At 33.0% G+C, this 25,008-nt stretch overlaps 1 non-coding gene across 1 annotated transcript; it reads left to right on the top strand.

Annotated features, from left to right (window-relative positions):
- Positions 1 to 24,542: 24,542 nt before the first annotated feature.
- On the top strand, positions 24,543 to 24,649 carry LOC139895270 (small nucleolar RNA R71). The gene has a single exon (XR_011775729.1). It is a non-coding gene; the product is annotated as a small nucleolar RNA R71 (small nucleolar RNA).
- Positions 24,650 to 25,008: the final 359 nt, after the last annotated feature.

Genomic DNA, 25,008 nt, shown 5'->3' with positions numbered 1-25,008 from the left:
ATCTGAATCACTATAGGATTCTGATTTAATGGTTGGTTCCTCGACAATCTCCGTTTGAATGATTGGTGGTTCCGGAGGAAAGATTAATGGTTCAGGATCTCTGAATTGTCCCTGAATATTGTAGTGACCCGAACTTTTCCATGTTTATATATATTAATTGAGATTGATATTTACATGATTAAATGTTTCCAACATGTTAAGCAATCAAACTTGTTAAGACTTGATTAATTGAAATATGTTTCATACAGACAATTGACCACCCAAGTTGACCGGTGATTCACGAACGTTAAAACTTGTAAAAACTATATGATGACATATATATGGATATATATATATTTAACATGATACTATGATAAGTAAACATATCATTAAGTATATTAACAATGAACTACATATGTAAAAACAAGACTACTAACTTAATGATTTTTAAACGAGACATATATGTAACGATTATCGTTGTAAAGACATTTAATGGATATATATCATATTAAGAGATATTCATACATGATAATATCATGATAATATAATAATTTAAAATCTCATTTGATATTATAAACATTGGGTTAACAACATTTAACAAGATCGTTAACCTAAAGGTTTCAAAACAACACTTACATGTAACGACTAACGATGACTTAACGACTCAGTTAAAATGTATATACATGTAGTGTTTTAATATGTATTTATACACTTTTGAAAGACTTCAATACACTTATCAAAATACTTTTACTTAACAAAAATGCTTACAATTACATCCTCGTTCAGTTTCATCAACAATTCTACTCGTATGCACCCGTATTCGTACTCGTACAATACACAGCTTTTAGATGTATGTACTATTGGTATATACACTCCAATGATCAGCTCTTAGCAGCCCATGTGAGTCACCTAACACATGTGGGAACCATCATTTGGCAACTAGCATGAAATATCTCATAAAATTACAAAAATATGAGTAATCATTCATGACTTATTTACATGAAAACAAAATTACATATCCTTTATATCTAATCCATACACCAACGACCAAAAACACCTACAAACACTTTCATTCTTCAATTTTCTTCATCTAATTGATCTCTCTCAAGTTCTATCTTCAAGTTCTAAGTGTTCTTCATAAATTCCAAAAGTTCTAGTTTCATAAAATCAAGAATACTTTCAAGTTTGCTAGCTCACTTCCAATCTTGTAAGGTGATCATCCAACCTCAATAAATCTTTGTTTCTTACAGTAGGTTATCATTCTAATACAAGTTAATAATCATATTCAAGCTTTGGTTCAATTTCTATAACTATAACAATCTTATTTCAAGTGATGATCTTACTTGAACTTGTTTTCGTGTCATGATTCTGCTTCAAGAACTTCGAGCCATCCAAGGATCCGTTGAAGCTAGATCCATTTTTCACTTTTCCAGTAGGTTTATCCAAGGAACTTAAGGTAGTAATGATGTTCATAACATCATTCAATTCATACATATAAAGCTATCTTATTCGAAGGTTTAAACTTGTAATCACTAGAACATAGTTTAGTTAATTCTAAACTTGTTCGCAAACAAAAGTTAATCCTTCTAACTTGACTTTTAAAATAAACTAAACACATGTTATATATCTATATGATATGCTAACTTAATGATTTAAAACCTGGAGACACGAAAAACACCGTAAAACCGGATTTACGCCGTCGTAGTAACACCGCGGGCTGTTTTGGGTTAGTTAATTAAAAACTATGATAAACTTTGATTTAGAAGTTTTTATTCTGAGGAAATGATTTTTATTATGAACATGAAACTATATCCAAAAATTATGGTTAAACTCAAAGTGGAAGTATGTTTTCTAAAATGGTCATCTAGACGTCGTTCTTTCGACTAAAATGACTACCTTTACAAAAATGACTTGTAACTTATTTTTCCGACTATAAAACTATACTTTTTCTGTTTAGATTCATAAAATAGAGTTCAATATGAAACCATAGCAATTTGATTCACTCAAAACGGATTTAAAATGAAGAAGTTATGGGTAAAACAAGATTGGATAATTTTTCTCATTTTAGCTACGTGAAAATTGGTAACAAATCTATTCCAACCATAACTTAATCAACTTGTATCGTATATTATGTAATCTTGAGATACCATAGACACGTATACAATGTTTCGACCTATCATGTCGACACATCTATATATATTTCGGAACAACCATAGACACTCTATATGTGAATGTTGGAGTTAGCTATACAGGGTTGAGGTTGATTCCAAAATATATATAGTTTGAGTTGTGATCAATACTGAGATACGTATACACTGGGTCGTGGATTGATTCAAGATAATATTTATCGATTTATTTCTGTACATCTAACTGTGAACAACTAGTTGTAGGTTACTAACGAGGACAGCTGACTTAATAAACTTAAAACATCAAAATATATTAAAAGTGTTGTAAATATATTTTGAACATATTTTGATATATATGTATATATTGTTATAGGTTCGTGAATCAACCAGTGGCCAAGTCTTACTTCCCGACGAAGTAAAAATCTGTGAAAGTGAGTTATAGTCCCACTTTTAAAATCTAATATTTTTGGGATGAGAATACATGCAGGTTTTATAAATGATTTACAAAATAGACACAAGTATGTGAAACTACATTCTATGGTTGAATTATCGAAATCGAATATGCCCCTTTTTATTAAGTCTGGTAATCTAAGAATTAGGGAACAGACACCCTAATTGACGCGAATCCTAAAGATAGATCTATTGGGCTTAACAAACCCCATCCAAAGTACCGGATGCTTTAGTACTTCGAAATTTATATCATATCCGAAGGGTGTCCCGGAATGATGGGGATATTCTTATATATGCATCTTGTTAATGTCGGTTACCAGGTGTTCACCATATGAATGATTTTTATCTCTATGTATGGGATGTGTATTGAAATATGAAATCTTGTGGTCTATTATTATGATTTGATATATATAGGTTAAACCTATAACTCACCAACATTTGTGTTGACGTTTTAAGCATGTTTATTCTCAGGTAATTATTAAGAGCTTCCGCTGTCGCATACTTAAATAAGGACGAGATTTGGAGTCCATGCTTGTATGATATTGTGTAAAAACTGCATTCAAGAAACTTATTTTGTTGTAACATATTTGTATTGTAAACCATTATGTAATGGTCGTGTGTAAACAGGATATTTTAGATTATCATTATTTGATAATCTACGTAAAGCTTTTTAAACCTTTATTGATGAAATAAAGGTTATGGTTTGTTTTAAAATGAATGTAGTCTTTGAAAAACGTCTCATATAGTGGTCAAAACCTCGCAACGAAATCAATTAATATGGAACGTTTTTAATCAATAAGAACGGGACATTTCAGTTGGTATCCGAGCGTTGGTCTTAGAGAACCAGAATTTTGCATTAGTGTGTCTTATCGAGTTTGTTAGGATGCATTAGTGAGTCTGGACTTCGATCGTGTTTACTTGAAAAATGATTGCTTAACAAATTTTGTTGGAAACTATATATTTTTAACATGTGAATATTATGTGATATATTAATCTCTTAACGCGTTTGATATTATGTGATAGATGTCTACCTCTAGAACAAGTCCCATTGATTCACCTAATAATAATGAAGAGTCAAATGTAAATTGGAATGATTCGTGGACTGATTCACAAGTTCCCGAAGAGGAACCGGAAGAAGAGTCGGAACCGGAAGAAGAATCGGAACCGGAAGAAGAATCGGAACCGGATGAAGAAATAGAACCGGTGGGGGAAATATTAAAACGGTTAAGTAAAAGAAAATCCTCAACCAACCGACCAAGGTTAATTATGGTCAATGGTGTTTCCGCCAAGGAAGCAAAATATTGGGAGGATTACCATTCTCCGATGAATCGGATTCCGACGAGAATTCCGATGATGTTATAGAAATTACCCCAACTGAATTTAAAAAGGCAAAAGAAAATAATAAGGGAAAGGGCATAAATATAGAGAAATCTAATTCCAACCCCGATGAACTTTATATGTATCGTCAACCCCCGAAGTCCTTAAGTTGTAACAATGACCCGGGAACCTCTAAACCACCAGGTTTTTCTAAACCAATGTGGATAACGACGGCTAGTATTAGGGGAACATCATATATCCCTAGAAACTTGGCAAAACGAACCAAAACCGAAGAAGAAGAAACAAGCGAGTCGGAATAAGATAGTTGTATTCGTGTGGTGTAATATAAGTAATATAGTGTGCTTATGCTTTATGATATATGTAAAAATTGCTTGTATTAATAAGTATTTTTTTATGAATCTAACTCTTGTCTATTTTACAGTATAAAAACACAAAATGGATAGACAACCCAATATTTTAAGAGACCTACCCGGAGACATGATTGATGAAATCTTGTCTAGAGTCGGTCAGAATTCTTCGGCACAACTATTTAAGGCGAGATCAGTTTGTAAGACATTCGAAGAACGTTCCAAGAATGCCTTGGTTTATAAAAGGCTTTCGTTCGAAAGATGGGGGATATCACATTGGGAAATCCATAAGTTACGATGTGTTTACTTTGACGCATATATTACGGGGAACCCAAATGCTATTTTACGCAATGGGTTAAGAAATTATTTTGACTCAATATATCCGAATATTGGACTTCGTGATTTAGAAAAAGCGGCTAACATGCAACATAAAGAAGCATGTTATGCTTACGGATTAGTAATGTTCGCTTCTCACCAAAGTGAGAACAAGAACATCGGGCTACAACTATTAAACAAAACGTTTCCACAAGTGACGGAGTCGGTAATTGGGGTAAGAAATGAGGTTTTTAGATTGTTACGGGACTGTTGGACATTACGTAACCCTCGTCCCTTTGACGACGTTACAACACGCTGTCTTATCAACGGCCATAACGGTTATGTTCCACAAGACCAAGGATGGGAAGTAATCCTAGTAAAACCAGAATGCATGACTTGTTTCTGGACGTATGAATTACGTGTCTTTATTGCCTTTGCTGAACGACTTGTGTACTAGCTAGAATTATCTTCACAACCATCTTGTATCAAATTTATTGTGTGCTATATTTCATGCTATATGTAAAATAAGTGTGTTGTAAGTTTGTAAAATATTGTGTAAAAGTTTGAACGCGAAATATCATTATAATCAGTTTTTCATATAGAATTGTAGTAGTTGAATTGTATATTAGCTACTAAGTATGAACTTAACGGGTAGGTACTACCCGAATTTAAACTTATAAAACGCTAATATGAAGAAAAAACTTTTATAAATGAGTTCATATTATGCTATGAAATACTATTAACTACTCTTAATATTCTGTATGATTAACTTGTTCCATTTGACTATTTTGAAGGAAATGGCACCGACTACTCGACACACCGTGAATATGAATGAAGAGGAATTCCGTACTTTTCTAGCTTCAAATATAGCCGCAGTATAGGCTGCGCTACATACCAACAATAACCTTGGATCTAGTAGTAAAGGAAATCGTGTAGGATGCACCTACAAAGAATTCACTGCCTGCAAACCTTTGGAATTTGATGGAACCGAAGGACCGATCGGATTGAAACGGTGGACCGAGAAGGTCGAATCGGTGTTTGCCATAAGTAAGTGTACTGAAGAGGACAAAGTAAAGTACGCTACGCATACCTTCACAGGTTCTGCGTTAACATGGTGGAATACCTATATAGAGCAAGTGGGACAAGACGATGCGTACGCACTACCGTGGTCAGCATTCAAGCACTTGATGAACGAGAAGTACCGTCCCAGAACCGAGGTCAATAAGCTCAAGACAGAACTTAGAGGGTTACGAACCCAAGGATTTGATATTACCACGTACGAAAGACGATTCACAGAATTGTGCCTATTGTGTCCGGGAGCATTCGAAGATGAGGAAGAGAAGATCGAAGCGTTTGTGAAAGGATTACCGGAAAGAATCCAAGAAGATATAAGTTCACACGAGCCCGCCTCCATACAACAGCCATGTAGAATGGCTCACAAACTAGTGAACCAGATTGAAGAAAGGATTAAAGAACAGACTGCTGAAGAGGCCAATGTGAAGCAAGTCAAAAGAAAGTGGGAGGAAAACGGTGATAAGAATCACCAATACTACAACAACAGCTACCATTCAAGCATTGAGATGGCGCCATTTGAAGCACTTTATGGTAGAAAGTGCAGGTCTCCGATTTGTTGGAGTGAAGTGGGGGATAGACAGATTACGGGTCCGGAGATTATACAAGAAACCACCGAGAAGATCATCCAAATTCAACAACGGTTGAAAACCGCCCAAAGTCGACAAAAGAGCTACGCTGACATTAAAAGAAAAGATATAGAATTTGAAATTAGAGAGATGGTCATGCTTAAAGTTGCACCTTGGAAAGGCGTTGTTCGATTTGGTAAATGAGGGAAATTAAATCCAAGGTATATTGGACCATTCAAGATTATTGATCGTGTCGGACCAGTAGCTTACCGACTTGAGTTACCTCAACAACTCGCGGCTGTACATAACACTTTCCACGTCTCGAATTTGAAGAAATGTTTTGCTAAAGAAGATCTCACTATTCCGTTAGATGAAATTCAAATCAACGAAAAACTTCAATTCATCGAAGAACCCGTCGAAATAATAGATCGTGAGGTTAAAAGACTTAAGCAAAACAAGATACCAATTGTTAAGGTTCGATGGAATGCTCGTAGAGGACCGGAGTTCACCTGGGAGCGTGAAGATCAGATGAAGAAGAAATACCCGCATCTACTTCCAGAAGATTCGTCAACACCTTCAACAGCTTAAAATTTCGAGACGAAATTTATTTAACGGGTAGGTACTGTAGTGACCCGAACTTTTCCATGTTTATATATATTAATTGAGATTGATATTTACATGATTAAATGTTTCCAACATGTTAAGCAATCAAACTTGTTAAGACTTGATTAATTGAAATATGTTTCATACAGACAATTGACCACCCAAGTTGACCGGTGATTCACGAACGTTAAAACTTGTAAAAACTATATGATGACATATATATGGATATATATATATATTTAACATGATACTATGATAAGTAAACATATCATTAAGTATATTAACAATGAACTACATATGTAAAAACAAGACTACTAACTTAATGATTTTTAAACGAGACATATATGTAACGATTATCGTTGTAAAGACATTTAATGGATATATATCATATTAAGAGATATTCATACATGATAATATCATGATAATATAATAATTTAAAATCTCATTTGATATTATAAACATTGGGTTAACAACATTTAACAAGATCGTTAACCTAAAGGTTTCAAAACAACACTTACATGTAACGACTAACGATGACTTAACGACTCAGTTAAAATGTATATACATGTAGTGTTTTAATATGTATTTATACACTTTTGAAAGACTTCAATACACTTATCAAAATACTTTTACTTAACAAAAATGCTTACAATTACATCCTCGTTCAGTTTCATCAACAATTCTACTCGTATGCACCCGTATTCGTACTCGTACAATACACAGCTTTTAGATGTATGTACTATTGGTATATACACTCCAATGATCAGCTCTTAGCAGCCCATGTGAGTCACCTAACACATGTGGGAACCATCATTTGGCAACTAGCATGAAATATCTCATAAAATTACAAAAATATGAGTAATCATTCATGACTTATTTACATGAAAACAAAATTACATATCCTTTATATCTAATCCATACACCAACGACCAAAAATACCTACAAACACTTTCATTCTTCAATTTTCTTCATCTAATTGATCTCTCTCAAGTTCTATCTTCAAGTTCTAAGTGTTCTTCATAAATTCCAAAAGTTCTAGTTTCATAAAATCAAGAATACTTTCAAGTTTGCTAGCTCACTTCCAATCTTGTAAGGTGATCATCCAACCTCAAGAAATCTTTATTTATTACAGTAGGTTATCATTCTAATACAAGGTAATAATCATATTCAAACTTTGGTTCAATTTCTATAACTATAACAATCTTATTTCAAGTGATGATCTTACTTGAACTTGTTTTCGTGTCATGATTCTGCTTCAAGAACTTCGAGCCATCCAAGGATCCGTTGAAGCTAGATCCATTTTTCACTTTTCCAGTAGGTTTATCCAAGGAACTTAAGGTAGTAATGATGTTCATAACATCATTCAATTCATACATATAAAGCTATCTTATTCGAAGGTTTAAACTTGTAATCACTAGAACATAGTTTAGTTAATTCTAAACTTGTTCGCAAACAAAAGTTAATCCTTCTAACTTGACTTTTAAAATAAACTAAACACATGTTCTATATCTATATGATATGCTAACTTAATGATTTAAAACCTGGAGACACGAAAAACACCTTAAAACCGGATTTACGCCGTCGTAGTAACACCGCGGGCTGTTTTGGGTTAGTTAATTAAAAACTATGATAAACTTTGATTTAGAAGTTGTTATTCTGAGAAAATGATTTTTATTATGAACATGAAACTATATCCAAAAATTATGGTTAAACTCGAAGTGGAAGTATGTTTTTTAAAATGGTCATCTAGACGTCGTTCTTTCGACTGAAATGACTACCTTTACAAAAATGACTTGTAACTTATTTTTCCGACTATAAACCTATACTTTTTCTTTCTAGATTCATAAAATAGAGTTCAATATGAAACCATAGCAATTTGATTCACTCAAAACGGATTTAAAATGAAGAAGTTATGGGTAAAACAAGATTGGATAATTTTTCTCATTTTAGCTACGTGAAAATTGGTAACAAATCTATTCCAACCATAACTTAATCAACTTGTATTGTATATTATGTAATCTTGAGATACCATAGACACGTATACAATGTTTCGACCTATCATGTCGACACATCTATATATATTTCGGAACAACCATAGACACTCTATATGTGAATGTTGGAGTTAGCTATACAGGGTTGAGGTTGATTCCAAAATATATATAGTTTGAGTTGTGATCAATACTGAGATACGTATACACTGGGTCGTGGATTGATTCAAGATAATATTTATCGATTTATTTCTGTACATCTAACTGTGGACAACTAGTTGTAGGTTACTAACGAGGACAGCTGACTTAATAAACTTAAAACATCAAAATATATTAAAAGTGTTGTAAATATATTTTGAACATATTTTGATATATATGTATATATTGTTATAGGTTCGTGAATCAACCAGTGGCCAAGTCTTACTTCCCGACGAAGTAAAAATCTGTGAAAGTGAGTTATAGTCCCACTTTTAAAATCTAATATTTTTGGGATGAGAATACATGCAGGTTTTATAAATGATTTACAAAATAGACACAAGTACGTGAAACTACATTCTATGGTTGAATTATCGAAATCGAATATGCCCCTTTTTATTAAGTCTGGTAATCTAAGAATTAGGGAACAGACACCCTAATTGACGCGAATCCTAAAGATAGATCTATTGGGCTTAACAAACCCCATCCAAAGTATCGGATGCTTTAGTACTTCGAAATTTATATCATATTCGAAGGGTGTCCCGGAATGATGGGGATATTCTTATATATGCATCTTGTTAATGTCGGTTACCAGGTGTTCACCATATGAATGATTTTTATCTCTATGTATGGGATGTGTATTGAAATATGAAATCTTGTGGTCTATTATTATGATTTGATATATATAGGTTAAACCTATAACATTTTTGTTGACGTTTTAAGCATGTTTATTCTCAGGTAATTATTAAGAGCTTCCGCTGTCGCATACTTAAATAAGGACGAGATTTGGAGTCCATGCTTGTATGATATTGTGTAAAAACTGCATTCAAGAAACTTATTTTGTTGTAACATATTTGTATTGTAAACCATTATGTAATGGTCGTGTGTAAACAGGATATTTTAGATTATCGTTATTTGATCATCTACGTAAAGCTTTTTAAACCTTTATTGATGAAATAAAGGTTATGGTTTGTTTTAAAATGAATGCAGTCTTTGAAAAACGTCTCATATAGTGGTCAAAACCTCGCAACGAAATCAATTAATATGGAACGTTTTTAATCAATAAGAACGGGACATTTCAAATATCCCCCGGATTCTCAATTGTGAGGTCGGGTTCAAAAAATGGATTATCGGAAATTTGAATTGGAGTAATTGGTCGACTGGATGACGATTCTAAAGAAAAATCAACGGCGACAATATTTGCTAGATGTCTTGATCGAGTTACAGGTGGTGAACGTACAAAAGGTGGTGAACGTTTTACTCGGTGCATTCACTGAATATCCTATTAGTTATAAAAAATAAAAATTATTAAAGTTATCAAATTAATAGACTTTTCTGCTTTTGCCCACTTTTCGAATAGCCAATAGATGCAGCAGGGAGCCAGAACCCTTTAAATCGGAAGCTCACAACTCAGCCACTAACAAATCCAACTATTACTACGAAGCAGAAAATTTGGATGTCTATCAATTTAACCGCTTAAAATAATTTTTCCGTTGAAATTTTAGAGAAGGAATAGAAAATTCTATGTCCTAAAAACTAGATCGACGAAAAAATAAGAAAGAAAAAGAGCGCGTCGGAAAACGTCGAAAAATAAAAAGTCGAAAAATAAAATAAGAAAGTAGCGCGTCGAAACAAAAAAAGGAACTAAAAACTAAGAATTAAAAGTTACGTCTAAAGGTATTAAAGCTTAAAGGAATTCTATATCCAAAATGGCAATAACTTAAAAAGAAACTAAAATATAAAAATGGCGCCGCAAAATTCTAGAGCACCGAAATCTTAATCTAAAGAAAAAGCACTTAAGGGATTTTACGGCAAAGCCTAAAAATCTAGAAATTAAAATAACTATGGCAAAAACTATGATTTAGATCTAATTACGAGCGAAAAATACAAATATTACGCTAAAACGAATAAAAAGATACAAAATATAAAAATAAACTTAAAGTTGTAAAAAGTACAATTTTTATAAAAATATTATTTTTATATTATTTATTTTATAAAAGTATTAATTTTATAATTTAATAAAAACTAATTAATACTTAAAATACAAAATAAATAAACTAAACTTAATTAATATAAAAATATAACCCTAATTAGGGTTTAATAAAAATAATAATAATAATTAATAACCGTAATTATTGCAGTGGAAAGTCAAACTGTGGCGTGTCAGACAGCTTCATGCGATCGCATGAAGTTTTGCCTTCGGGCTAATGCGATCGCATGAGCTAGGGTTTCGGGCCAGTATAAGGGCTGCTACAGTACCAGGCTTCGAGTTTTTATATTTTTTTTCAGTTTTAATAAATAATGATATAAATAAATAAAAACTTAAAAATTAAAATAAAAATAAAGAAACTTTATAATTCTATATATATATATATATATATATATATATATATATATATATATATATATATATATATATATATATATATATATATATAGAACAAACTATTAAAAATATATAAATATTTTGTATTTCTTTTTATATTTTTGTATATTTAAAACGTATTTTTACAAAAGCGTATTTTTATAAAAGTAAACTAAAAATTAATAAAAATCTTTTTTTAAATAGCGTTTCGCTTCCGGCGTTTAATCTTTCCCCGGCAGCGGCGCCAAAAATACTTGATGTGTGCGAGGTGTACTAGGAAATAGTATTATTTTTATAAAGAAATACTATTAAATACGATACAATTTTACACAAGATATTTATTTATTTATAGAATGGATATACCTAAACCTTGCTACAACAGTTATAGGCAGTGTACCTAATCGTACAGTAGTGTAGTTTTTAGTAAGTCCGGTTCGTTCCACAGGGAAAATTAAACAAGCTTAACGCTATATTTTTAACTTATAATTATAAAAATACAAAAATATATAAATAATATTATTATAATAAAAAGGGGGTTTTTACCGTTTAATGACCGGTTTGTCGATTTTAAAACTTTAGTCGCAGTTAAAACCTAATGTAAAATATTAAATATATAAAAGACTTAATTTAAAGCGTAAAGTAAATAACGATAAATAAAAGTGCGATAAAATAAAATTGCGATAATTAAAGAGTACGATAAATAAAAATGCAATTAAATAAAATGAAAATTTGTAAAAGTGCGATAACTAAAAGTGCAATTAAATATGAAAAATATAAATTATGCTTATTTAAACTTCCGTAATCATGATGTTTGACGTGTTGATTTTAGTTTTATTACCATGGGTTAATTGTCCTTTGTCCTGGATTATTTGATATGTCCATACGGATTTGTCCAGAATAGTTCATCAATCATAAATATAAAGTGCGAAAGTCTTCGTCAAATTATTCTTATTCCCGAAGTCAAATATTCCAACTAATTGGAGATTCGAATTGTAACAAGGTCTTAATACTTTATTTAATGAATACACCAGGTTATTGACTGCGTCTAAACCAAGGTTTTACTACTTTGTTAACAATTACACCAATTACCCTTGAATGTAATCCACCCCTGTTTCAACAAGTCTATTAACTATTAATCCAGTTCCGTGTCCAGTAAAATGAACAATTATTGGTATTTATAGATATCCTGACCACCGTGCCCAGTCAAGCGTATGTGGTTATATATAAATATGTCAAATTATAAGTCTATATATTAAATTAACAAGGTATCATTTAGTTAATATAAAACTCATTAATAGCCCATAGTCTAATTTCCACAAGTGTCGTTCTTTTATTCAAACCCCAATTATGGTACAAAGTCCAATTACTCAATTTTAAATATTTTAACCCAACATCATGATTACTTCGGCTTAAATAAGCATAATAATAACTTAGCTACGAGACATTAAATTAAAAATAACATTAACCATAACTTAAGTGATTAAAAATAGCGTAGCGTTACACGGACAGAATTTTGACTTACACCCTTACAACATTCGCTAACATACCCTTATTATTAGAATTTTAAAATTAAAATATAAATATATATATATATATATATATATATATATATATATATATATATATATATATATATATATATATATATATATATATATATACGAGTGAGTAAGAAGGAAGAAAAAGATGTGTTTTAGGTTCGTGCAAAGCCTGCCTTTTATAGGCATGTGGCTAGAAAAAGGCCTCCATGCGATCGCATGGTTTTATAACTGTCAGGCCATGCGATTGCATGGCCTGCTTTTCCAGCTCACATGAGCTTGTTTCTTCTGCCGATGGTTTATAATAATATATATAATATATAAATAATTTTAAGAATTATTTAAATATTATATTATATTCGTGTGCATAGTTGACTTGTAATTTTTAGTCCGTTGCGTCGAGCTTTGAGAGTTGACTTTGGTCCCGGTTCTGGATTTTCGAACGTCCTTGCGTATAATTTAATATCTTGTATTTTGCGTTTCGCGTCTTGTACTCTTGTAATTTTGAGACGTTTCTTATCAATAATTGGAACCACTTTGATTGTACTTTGTACTTTTGAGCTTTTTGGTCGTTTGTGTCTTAAATTCGTCGAATCTGTCTTTTGTCTTCACCTTTTATTATTTAAATAAATATTACTTGTAAATAGAAAAATTGCAACTAAAAGCTTGTCATTCTTGAGGGATAATGCTATGAAATATATGTTCGTTTTTAGCATTATCAAATATTCCCACACTTGAGCGTTGCTTGTCCTCAAGAAATATAGTCTTCAAATAAAAATACTAGAATCACTTCTTTATTCTTCACACTTTGTACATCAGTGATTTCTATACGGCGGTATAAACAATGGTAGTAACGATGTGGTTTACTGTCCCCCATGACTATAAAAATTTAGATCCTTAAGGAAATTGGATCTTTATGAAAACATTTGATCTTTTGAAAATTAAATCTATCTTTTACTCTAGATAAGTTTTCCGGAATAACCCTTCACCGGTGTTTGCAAATTATTTTTGTGGGTTTGGTGGGTTTCAGATTTCAAAATTTTAGCTCAAAATTTACGGTTTTGTGTCACCCACTTGCTAACCTTGTATTGGGAAAGCAACACGTCCAGTATACTTGCTCCGTATATTACCTTTCGGTAAACTACCGTCCGGTTGTAAAGGAAAGCGTTGAACAAGCAACTGTTAAGGCAATGTCCCCTGACATGCTTTTAATTATGGTCTATAACGTGTCGGATGTAATTACTACATGCTTTTAATTATGGTCTATAACGTGTCGGATGCAATTACTATCCTTTGTAGGAGCAATAGTAAAGCTCACCCTTATAATTTTTCGATCTGGCACAAGGTCCTGTCTTCGACCATGCTATGCAACCACCGTTCTTACGGTTGACACCCGATTTAGTTCAGGTGACCTAATGAATTCCAGGTGAATTCCTAGGATTTTACGCTCAATGGTAATGAACGCATTAAAAATGGGTTTTTAGAAAACAAATCGGTTTGTAATTTTGATCAAAATATTTTCTCGTTCAAGCTCGAGTTTAGATATCATCGAATTCCATGAGTTTGTAATTCTCAATCTTTAAGGTCAATCTCTAGGATTGAGTAATATCAGGCTTAAAAGCTGATTTTTGATCTTTTAAGGAGATTATCCTTTCTGGGGGTCTGATTCATTAGTCTTATCAAGCTAATTTGCACGGCGTCCTCCCCATTTTACGAGATAGATCCTCTCATGGTTAGGATAAGTATGACCACTTGGCGACCCTGTTTGATGCTGAGGTCCGTAGATTTCCTGCTGATTTTCGAGAAAACTTTTCAAGGTTTTTCGTAGACTCTACAACTGGTCTGGACGACAACTTCATGACCTAAATCAAGAAGCGCGTTTCTTTTTCGAAAGACATTACTTCCTTTTAATGATGGAGTTGATTCATCGTGTAGATCCATCTTTTCTTACAGTAAATCGGGTAAAACTGATTAAATTAGTCCAAAGCAAAAGTATCTTCAATTATTTGTTACGGAAATATGTGATATATGTTCAAAATAACTTGGTAAAATTTTCTCACACTTGGCTTTTTATTTTCTTTTATTTGCCTTTTTATTGTCCTCTATTCCATTTTAAATGAATTCTAACATTTTAGTTTGTTTCTCAATTTATGTCATTTCCAAGGTAACAATAATTTCAGTGTTAACACTTATTTTTATCGTTCATAAATATGTATAAACATGATTTTGAATTCATTTAATTGAAAATTTTGAAAATTTTTACTAGAATTGGGTAGTCAGTATATAAGACTAGGGCTGTTCTTTATTAACAGAGAGCATTAGATTCGAATACAACTACTGCGTTACTAGTATTTTTAATGGTAACCGAGTGTATAAATTAAAAAATTTTTAAAAATCCGAAAGAATTTAACCCCTTTCCACACTTAAGATCTTGCAATGCCCTCATTTGCAAGAAATCAGTAACATTTTAAATTATTGAGGGTGATTAGCGTAGAAAAATGATTAAATTTTACCAAAGTTTCTAAACATATTGGCGTTTGTTTGCTGAATGATAAATGGTGCACATCATTTGTTCATTCCGCCTTGTTGTTACATCACATTTGTTTTTCGTTTTGTCGTCAAAAGTATTAGCTTTTGCTGAACTTAATGCCAGTCTTTGAAAATGCGCTGTTTTATCCTGTTGTGTATAATTGACAATATACATACATACATACATACAAATATAAACAAGCATGTTAATTTGAAATGGGACTTAAAATCCCACTTTTAAATCAAATATGAAATATTAGTACAACATAATAAAAATATTAAACAATACATTAATGTATCACAATATCATATGTTTAAACATAAATAAATAAAAATAATAAAAAGATAAAAATCATAGAAATTACCAACTGGAACTATGTCAATCTAGATAGGGGTTCCAGTTCATGTCGTCGTCTGGGTTCCATGGTTGGTGATAGGTCTACTGGTAGGCCTGGTTAGGATCGTAGAGAGTATATGGTGGTCTAATCTCGGGCTGGTTTGGAGGATAGTAAGCGGGTCGGGTCGGAACGTAGTGATCCTGAGGTGACAGACGGCTCATAATCTGACGCTGATGATAGTCCCATCTATCATGCTGTCGTTTCCTGGAATGATCGTAATAATTCCGGGCTTGCCACTGCTCCATCAGACGAAATCTCTCTGCGTTTGTCATATCTACCTCATCTATATGCTGGTAGACATCAGTCATAGCCTCCCGAATGACATCCCTAATGTCATCCGCTTCCTCCATTTCCTCGTCTGATCCTCTCTCTACCTGTGGATGACTACCTTCATAGGGTATTGCCTGGTTGCGTCTACTCTTCAATACCTTAGCACCCACATAAACCTTCAATCCTAAAGGCTCGACCTATTCCCTACATTCCAAAAGTGGACCCCCTTGATCCTTATCTACACCTAAATACTCTCCAATTAGAGTAACAAAAATACCTCCTCCAATTATCCCCCCTTCCTGTATTCCTTCAACCATCTTAGACAAATAAAAACCAACACAGTAAGGGATATTAACAAAACCTCTTGGGTCTCGAATACACTTTAGGTAAAATAAATCATGTAAGGTCAAAAACATTATAATCTGTGTTGGTATGTAAGTCATGTAAGTCTGTGTTGGTATGTAAGTCATGTAAGTAGTAACAAATAAATCTGTAAATCATGTTAATATGTAAGTAGGTATGTGTTCCTGCCCGCCCAAAAACATTATAATCTGACATACGCCTCCAGACGGCGTTCGCATCAAAATTCCTATCTACCCTTTCACCACGATAAATCAAATTCATACAATCGGGTAGTAGTAATTCAGCGGGCGTATATATCTGCAAAGCCCTGGCCATGTCCAGCATGGACATCCTATACATCCTATGGCTAAGTATAAATCTAAGAAAACTTCTATCATCTAATCTATCTACATCTACATTTAATGCTATAGTACTCATCAGCTCAACACACCATTCCTTATATACAGGTCTACGAATGGTGACTAAACGTTCCCAATCAGTAAAAGAAGTACTGCCATACCTTTGAATCAGATGCTCCCTAACACGGTCAGCTAGTTGGACCCTTTCCAAAGGATTCCAATCAATTGCCCTAGGCACCTCTACATCTTTTGTTACTAATTTGAATTTATTACTTTGATATGCCGGGTAATCTCTCCAGCTTCTATCGAATCTCAGATTAGGATGCAATGTATGTTCAGGAATCGTTGGGTATTCTACAGGCGGATGCATCGAAATTACTATGAATTCATTAGCAAACTGTAGCGGATCATAATAAGGTACATGTTGATCAGGCAGATGTTGTTGTTCCTGTTGTGGTTCTTGTTCGGGTTCTGGCTCGTATTGCGTTTCTGGTTCAGGTTCTGGTTGTGGTTGTCTAGATGATGATGTTGCACCATCAGTATCTGTAAATCTCTGCAAAACACATTAAACACAAAATTTGTGCACCCAAATATGCATTAGTGTTAGCAAAATAACAAATTGAAACAATTACAATAACATGTTAAATCAAAATTAAACTTATACACATTTTTTCAATTTTTACAATTCTACACTTTTTCAAATAATCATATATGAAAATGTATACAAAGTTCATAAGCATTCAACTCAAATAACATGTTAAAACATCCATTACTAAGAATTAAACAAGTCTCAAATGGCAATTATATCAAATTAATCAAGTTCATGAATTTTAGACTTAAAAAGTCTACTTTAATCTCCAAAAATTATGTTTAGGATCAAAGTTTGGATCATTTAGCTACCTAAACATATTGCACTACTTAATTTAGCAATAATTCATGACAAAAATCGGCCATAACCTGTTTATATCAAAAAGCCCCAAATTGCTCAAGAACACAAACCCTAGATTCCTAAAAATTTTGAAGTTTTTGGCTTCAAATCATGTTAAATAGCATCAATCTAGGCTATACATGCATAAAATACTAACAATTTAACTCTAATTACACTAGAAATTAACAATATCAAATTAGGTATAATATTGGTAAATATCACAAAAATTAGGAATTTTAAGAGTTTAGGGGAGTAATTTTTACCTTTCTTGATAAACTTCTGAACAATTTCATGTTTAGAGCGGATTGTAACAAGAAATTTGGTTGAATTTGGTGAAAAATGGCGATTTTAGGAGTGATTTGGTGAGATGGTTCGTGTATATGTGTGTGTGTGTATTGTGGAGACAGAACACAGCTCGCTGAGCTTTTTCTATCTGACCTGAATTCCAGCCTCATGCGATCGCATGAGGCTCCAGTGCAAACCCCATGCGATCGCATGGGGTTCGGGTACAGTGATTTTCACTTTTTTTTTTATAAAAATCTTATAACTTTTAAAACATATGATTAACTTAAATTTTAATTTTTTTTTTTTTTTTAGGATGAGGGCGTTTCGGATCGTTGTCCTAGTCCGTCCCTCGACAAAATTTTAAAATTTGTCATTTTTAAGCGCGGTTTTAAAAGTAAAGATTTTTGGGTTTTTTAAATATTTTTGGCTTACTTTAATCCAATAAGATTAAAAATAATGATAATAAAAGTTCTCGTCCCTCCCTTGGGTAGAGCAATTTCGGTTCAGCGACCTAGTTTTCAACTCACGACGAATTTTAAAAATCATATTTTTAACTTAACAAAATAAAGTAAATTTTTGTTTTTAAATTCACACCAAACTTAAATTTAAAATGCATAAAATTAAAAATTCATATTAGTAATATTAAAAATTCATACCAAATTTATATTATATTTTTGTTTTTATACAAACAAACTTATATTAAAAATATTAGTTTTCAAATATTTACAAATTTAAATATATTGATTTTAAAAAGTTTATAATATTAATTTAATATTTATATATTAATTTTAAAAACAAAGTAAAAATAAGATTAAAAATCTTTTTGGTCTTTTATCCCACTTTAATCAATCAAATATTATCAAAAATAAACGCCCCTCTTTTCGGTAAAGTAATTTCAGTTCCATAACCTAGTTTAACTCATGATGAATTTTTGAAATATTTTGGGTTGAATGATTAAAGATATTTATACCTTAAGAATAAACGGTAAATTTCGCAGTGATGTAATAAATTTTTGTATGATATCAATAATTTCGGTCGCAAGACCTAATTTTATCGAATACCAATTTAATACTTTATAGCAAACAAATTAGCGTTTATTATCAAAAGGTTCAAAGCAATAAAAATAAAAATAAAATTTATACAAACTTACCTGTGAGATAGAATTCTCAGTGACCTGCTTTAGCCTACTCATAAGATAGTCGGACTAATTGGTTTTCCATAACTACATAGGCTTAACCTCGAGCATTCAATGTTTTTTCTTCGAAACATATGAACGGCCCATCTCTGCATAAAGTAACGAATTCGGTATTGGAATATGTCTGATTCGTCGAGCATTTTCCTTCGTGTGACCATTTTCCGCATTTGTGACATCTTTCAAGGTGTCGTGCTCTTCTTTTCGCTGCGGATTTTGATTTTCCTTTACCAAACTGTAACTTATTATATTCGTTCCTGGATTCTTTTCTTACTCAGTCCAATTTACCTCTGATTAATGATACCAATTCAATTGGAAGGGTGTCATTATTACGTTTAGTGATCAAAGCGTGTAGCATTAGACCATGGTTTAGTTCACAGGAAGTCTTCATCTCGTAAAACCTAAAAAAAATAAAAATTCAGAATGGGAGGAGAAGACTAGTTCTTTAGGGTCTGCTAGGGAAAGACCATTCGGGTTCCATTTTCGAGAACTACACGAAAACAGAATATCTAACTCTAACAGAAATATATATTATCCTTTAAAGACTTGATTCTCCCCACACTTAGTTAGCTGTGGTGTTGAAATTGTGATTAACTTCATTGTCAACTTCCATCGGACCATGTATGTAATGTTTAACTCTGTGACCATTAACCTTAAATTCAATCCCATTTGAATTTATTAACTCTATTATTCCGTATGGGAAAACTCTTTTGACTATGAATGGTCCAGATCATCCTGATTTCAATTTTCCAGGAAATAGCTTGAATCGTGAATTGAAAAGAAGAACTCTGTCTCCTTCCTTAAATTCTTTTGAACTTCTGATTCTTTTATCATGCCATTTCTTTGTCTTTTCTTTATAGATTAACGAATTTTCGTATGCTTCATGTCTCAATTCTTCTAATTCGTTTAGTTGACTTAATCGTAGACGTCTGACTTCATATAAATCAAGATTACATGTCTTCAAAGCCCAAAATGCTTTGTGTTCAATTTCTACTGGAAGATGACATGCTTTTTCGTAAACGAGTTTAAAAGGTGTGGTTCCAATTGGAGTTTTGTAGGCTGTTCTAAAAGCCCAGAGTGCATCCTCCAATTTCATGGACCATTCCTTCAGATTTAATCCTACAGTTTTCTCTAGAATACGTTTTAAAGCTCGGTTGGTATTTTCAACTTGTTCACTTGTTTGTGGATGATAAGCGGTGGAGATTTTATGAGTTACTCCATATCTTTTGAGAACTTTCTCAAGTTGATTATTACAAAAATGAGTACCCCGATCACTTATTAAAGCTTTCGGTGTTCCAAACCTAGCAAACAGACGTTTTAAAAAGTTGACTACAACTCGTGCATCGTTAGTTGGGAGAGCTTGTGCTTCCATCCATTTAGATACATAATCAATGGCAACGAGAATGTAGAGATTATTATGAGATTTTGGAAATGGACCCATAAAGTCAATACCCCAAATGTCAAATACTTCACATACTTGAATGACATTTTGTGGCATTTCATCGCGTTGACTTATTTTTCTGGCCCTTTGACAAGCATCACAGGATTTGCAAAGAAGGTGTGTGTCTTTGAAAATTGTAGGCCAATAGAATCCAGCATCATAAACTTTTCTTGCTGTGAGTTGAGGCCCATAATGCCCTCCTGTTGGTCATATGTGACAATGGTTTAAGATTTGACTAGCTTCATCTTCGAATACACATCGGCGTATTATTTCATTGGGACAACTTTTAAACAAATGTGGATCTTCCCAGAAATAGTATTTTATATCACTAAAGAATTTCTTTCGTTTTTGGTACGACAATCCTTTTTCAAGGAATCCACATACTAAGTAGTTTGCATAGTCTGCAAACCATGGAATTTCATTATAATCTATCTTCAATAGATATTCATCAGCAAAGTTGTCTTGTATGGCCGATTCATTTAGAACTTCTAATTCAGGATTTTCAAGACGAGAAAGATGATCAGCGGCGAGATTTTCTGCTCCCTTTTTATCTCGGATTTCAATATCGAACTCTTGTAAGAGTAAGATCCAACGGATTAATCTTGGTTTGGCATCTTGTTTCGAAAATAGGTATCTAAGAGCAGAATGGTAGGTATAGACCACCGTTTTAGCTAGAACGAGATATGAACAAAATTTGTCAAAAGCAAAGACAATAGCAAGGAGTTCTTTTTCAGTAGTTGTGTAATTCATTTGTGCTCCTTGTAACGTCTTACTAGCGTAATAAATAGGTTGAAATCGTTTTTCAATCCTTTGTCCTAAAACGGCTCCCATTGCAAAATCACTTGCATCGCACATTAGTTCAAATGGTAGATTCCAATTTGGAGTTATCATGATCGATGCATTAGTGAGTTTCTCTTTAAGAATATTAAAAGATTTGATACATTCATCTGAAAAGATGAATGGAGCATCCTTTTCTAGGAGTTTATTCATAGGAGTGGCAATTTTAGAAAAATCTTTTATGAAACGTCGGTAAAAACCGGCATGCCCTAGAAAACTCCTAACTCCTCTAACATTGGTGGGATGTGGAAGTTTAGCAATTACATCTACTTTAGCTCTATCCACTTCAATTCCTTCCTTTGAAATTTTATGTCCAAGAACGATGCCTTCTTTAACCATGAAATGGCATTTCTCCCAATTAAGTACTAGATTTGATTATTCGCATCTAATAAGCATTCGTTCAAGATTAACTAGACATGTTTCAAAAGTATCACCGAAGACTGAAAAGTCATTCATGAAAACTTCCATGCATTCTTCTATCATGTCATGAAAAATCGCCATCATGCATCTTTGAAAGGTTGCAGGAGCGTTGCAAAGTCCAAATGGCATGCGTTTGTAAGCAAAAGTACCATAAGGGCACGTGAATGTGGTTTTCTCTTGGTCCTCGGGTGCTATTGGAATTTGAAAATATCCGGAAAAACCATCAAGAAAACAATAGTAACTATTTTCGGCTAATCTTTCCAACATTTGATCAATGAAAGGTAAGGGAAAGTGATCTTTTCTGGTGGCGTCATTTAATTTTCTATAATCAATACAAACACGCCATCCTGTTACAGTCCTAGTAGGAATAAGCTCATTTTTCTCATTTGTGATGACAGTCATGCCACCCTTCTTAGGCACGCATTGAACTGGGCTTACCCATGAACTATCAGAAATTGGATAAATTAAACCTACATCAAGCAGTTTAATTATTTCTTTTTTAACAACATCTTGCATATTAGGATTTAGTCTTCGTTGGCGTTGCACATACGTTTTATGACCTTCTTCCATAAGGATTTTATGTGTGCAATACGAATGACTTATTCCTTTAATATCATGAATTTTCCATGCAATAGCTGGTTTATGAGCTTTTAGCACAGAAATAAGTTGAGATTTTTCATTTTTAGTAAGAGAAGACGATATTATTACAGGTAATTCAGATTCACCATGTAAATAAGCATATTCATAAATGGTTTGGAAGTGGCTTTAACTCTAATGTCGGTGGTTCTTCTATCGATGATTTATATCGATATCTGTCTTCTTCTTTTAGCATTTGAATTTCTTCTGTTGTTGGTTCAAATCCATTAGCCATAAGTGTAGCTAACATTTCAGTTTCATCAACTGGTTCAGTTCCTTCTCCTAAAGAACATTCTCCTGTTCCTTGTAATTCTGGAAATTCTTCTAACAATTCTGCATGTGATTCTATAGTTTGAATATAATAACATGTATCATCTGCAGATTGCGGTTGTTGCATTGCTCTATCAACTGAAAAGGTAACACTCTCGTCCTCTATACTTAGGATCAGTTTCTTACTGAACACGTCTATTATTGCTTTAGCTGTGTTTAAGAATGGTCTTCCTAATATGAGAGGAACTCGATAATCTTCTTCCATGTCCAGAATAACAAAATCTACTGGAAATACTAAAGTACCAAATTTAACTAGCATGTTCTCCATTATCCCTCTAGGATACTTTACTGATCGATCAGCTAGTTGTATACTTATTCGTGTTGGTTTCAATTCTCCAAGGTCTAGTTTAGCGTATAGTGAATACGGCATTAGATTTATACTAGCACCTAAATCTGCCAATGCTTCTATTGAACTAAGAATAGCCAGAAAACATGGAATTGTGAAACTTCCTGGATCAGATAATTTTTCTGGTATCTTATTCAACAGCACTGCAGAATAATTAGCATTCATTGTAACAACCGAGAGTTCTTCCATTTTCTTTCTATTTGTGATTAGATCTTTCAGAAATTTAGCATATCTAGGCATTCCTGAAATCACATCAATGAAAGGAAGATTTACATTTATCTGTTTAAACATATCCAAGAATTTGGATTGCTCGGCTTCAAGTCTCTCTTTTCTCATTTTACTCGGGTAAGGAAGTGGTGGTTGGTATGGTTTAATATAAGGTTTAGCCTTAACTGTGTTATCTTCATTAAACTTTTCAACTACCGGCTATTTTTCCTTATCTTGTTCAGACTGTGGTTCTTGTGAAGTAGGAATAGCTTCATCAGAAATTATAGGTATTTCAGGTGGTTTAAGTGTAATACCACTTCTTGTGGTAATGGCTTTAGCTGTTTCATTCTGGGGGTTAGCATGTGTATCACTAGGTAGACTTACCGGTTTTCTTTCACCTATTAACCTTGCTAGGTTACTTACTTCTTGTTCCAGATTTTGAATAGAAGTTTGTTTATTTCTAAATGCTTGAGCATTTTGTTCATTGGTTTGTTTTTGAGATGTGAAAAACTGAGTTTGAGATTCAACTAGCTTTGACATCATATCTTCTAAATTTGGCTTTTTATCATCGGTTTGTGGTGGTTTGTTTTGAAAAATAGGTCTTTGCTGGTTGAAAGTATTATTGGATAGTTGTTGATTGCTAGGACCTTGTTGGTTGTTGTATGGAACATTTCGGTTATAATTCTGGTTTTGATTGTAGTTTGGTCTTGGAGTTTGATAATTATTCTGATAAGTATTTCCAGGCCTTTGGTTTATGTATGAAACATTCTCTCTTTGTTCCATTGTTAGTTCAATACTGAGACAATCTTTTGTCAAATGTGGTCCTCCACACTGCTCACAACTAATTCGTATTGAGTGAATATCTTTAGTCATCTTTTCCATTCGTCTCTCGACAGCATCTATCTTTGCAGAAATGGAATCTAAGTCATGGCTAGAATCGGCTCTAGCTGCTTTAGATGATCTAACGATATATTTTTCTTGGCGCCACTCATGTGAGTGGGAAGCAGTGTTATCAATAATTTTGTAAGCGTCAGTTGCGGTTTTCTTCATAATGGAACCACCAGCTGCTATATCTATGTCTTTTCTTGTAGTGATGTCGCATCCTTGGTAGAATATTTGTACTATTTGACAAGTGTCTAAACCATGTTGCGGACATCCTCTCAATAACTTTCCAAATCTTGTCCATGCCTCATATAAAGTTTCATTTGGCTTTTGTGTGAACGTAACAATTTCTCCTTGAAGTCTTACGGCTTTAGATGCCGGAAAGAATTGTTTAAGAAATTTTTCAACTAAAACGTCCCATGTATCAATCGCCCCTTCAGGTAACGATTCCAACCAATCTTTGGCTTCTCCCTTTAAAGTCCAGGGAAATAACATGAGATATATCTGTTCATCCTCTACTTCTTGGATTTTAAATAGAGTGCAGATCCTATTAAATGTTCGAAGATGTTCATTTGGATCTTCCTTTGACGCACCACTAAATTGGCATTGATTAGTCACCATGTGTAGGATTTGTCCTTTGATTTCATAATCTGGCGCATTAATGTCAGGTTGAGTAATTACGTGACCTTGGCCAGTGCGTTTAGCTCTCATTCGGTCTTCCA

This window comes from Rutidosis leptorrhynchoides, chromosome 2 (genome assembly GCF_046630445.1).
Source record: "Rutidosis leptorrhynchoides isolate AG116_Rl617_1_P2 chromosome 2, CSIRO_AGI_Rlap_v1, whole genome shotgun sequence".
Classification (NCBI taxonomy): Eukaryota; Viridiplantae; Streptophyta; class Magnoliopsida; order Asterales; family Asteraceae; genus Rutidosis; species Rutidosis leptorrhynchoides.
The sequence above is the reverse complement of the archived record's forward strand: the minus strand, read 5'-3'. Positions and strand labels throughout refer to the sequence as shown.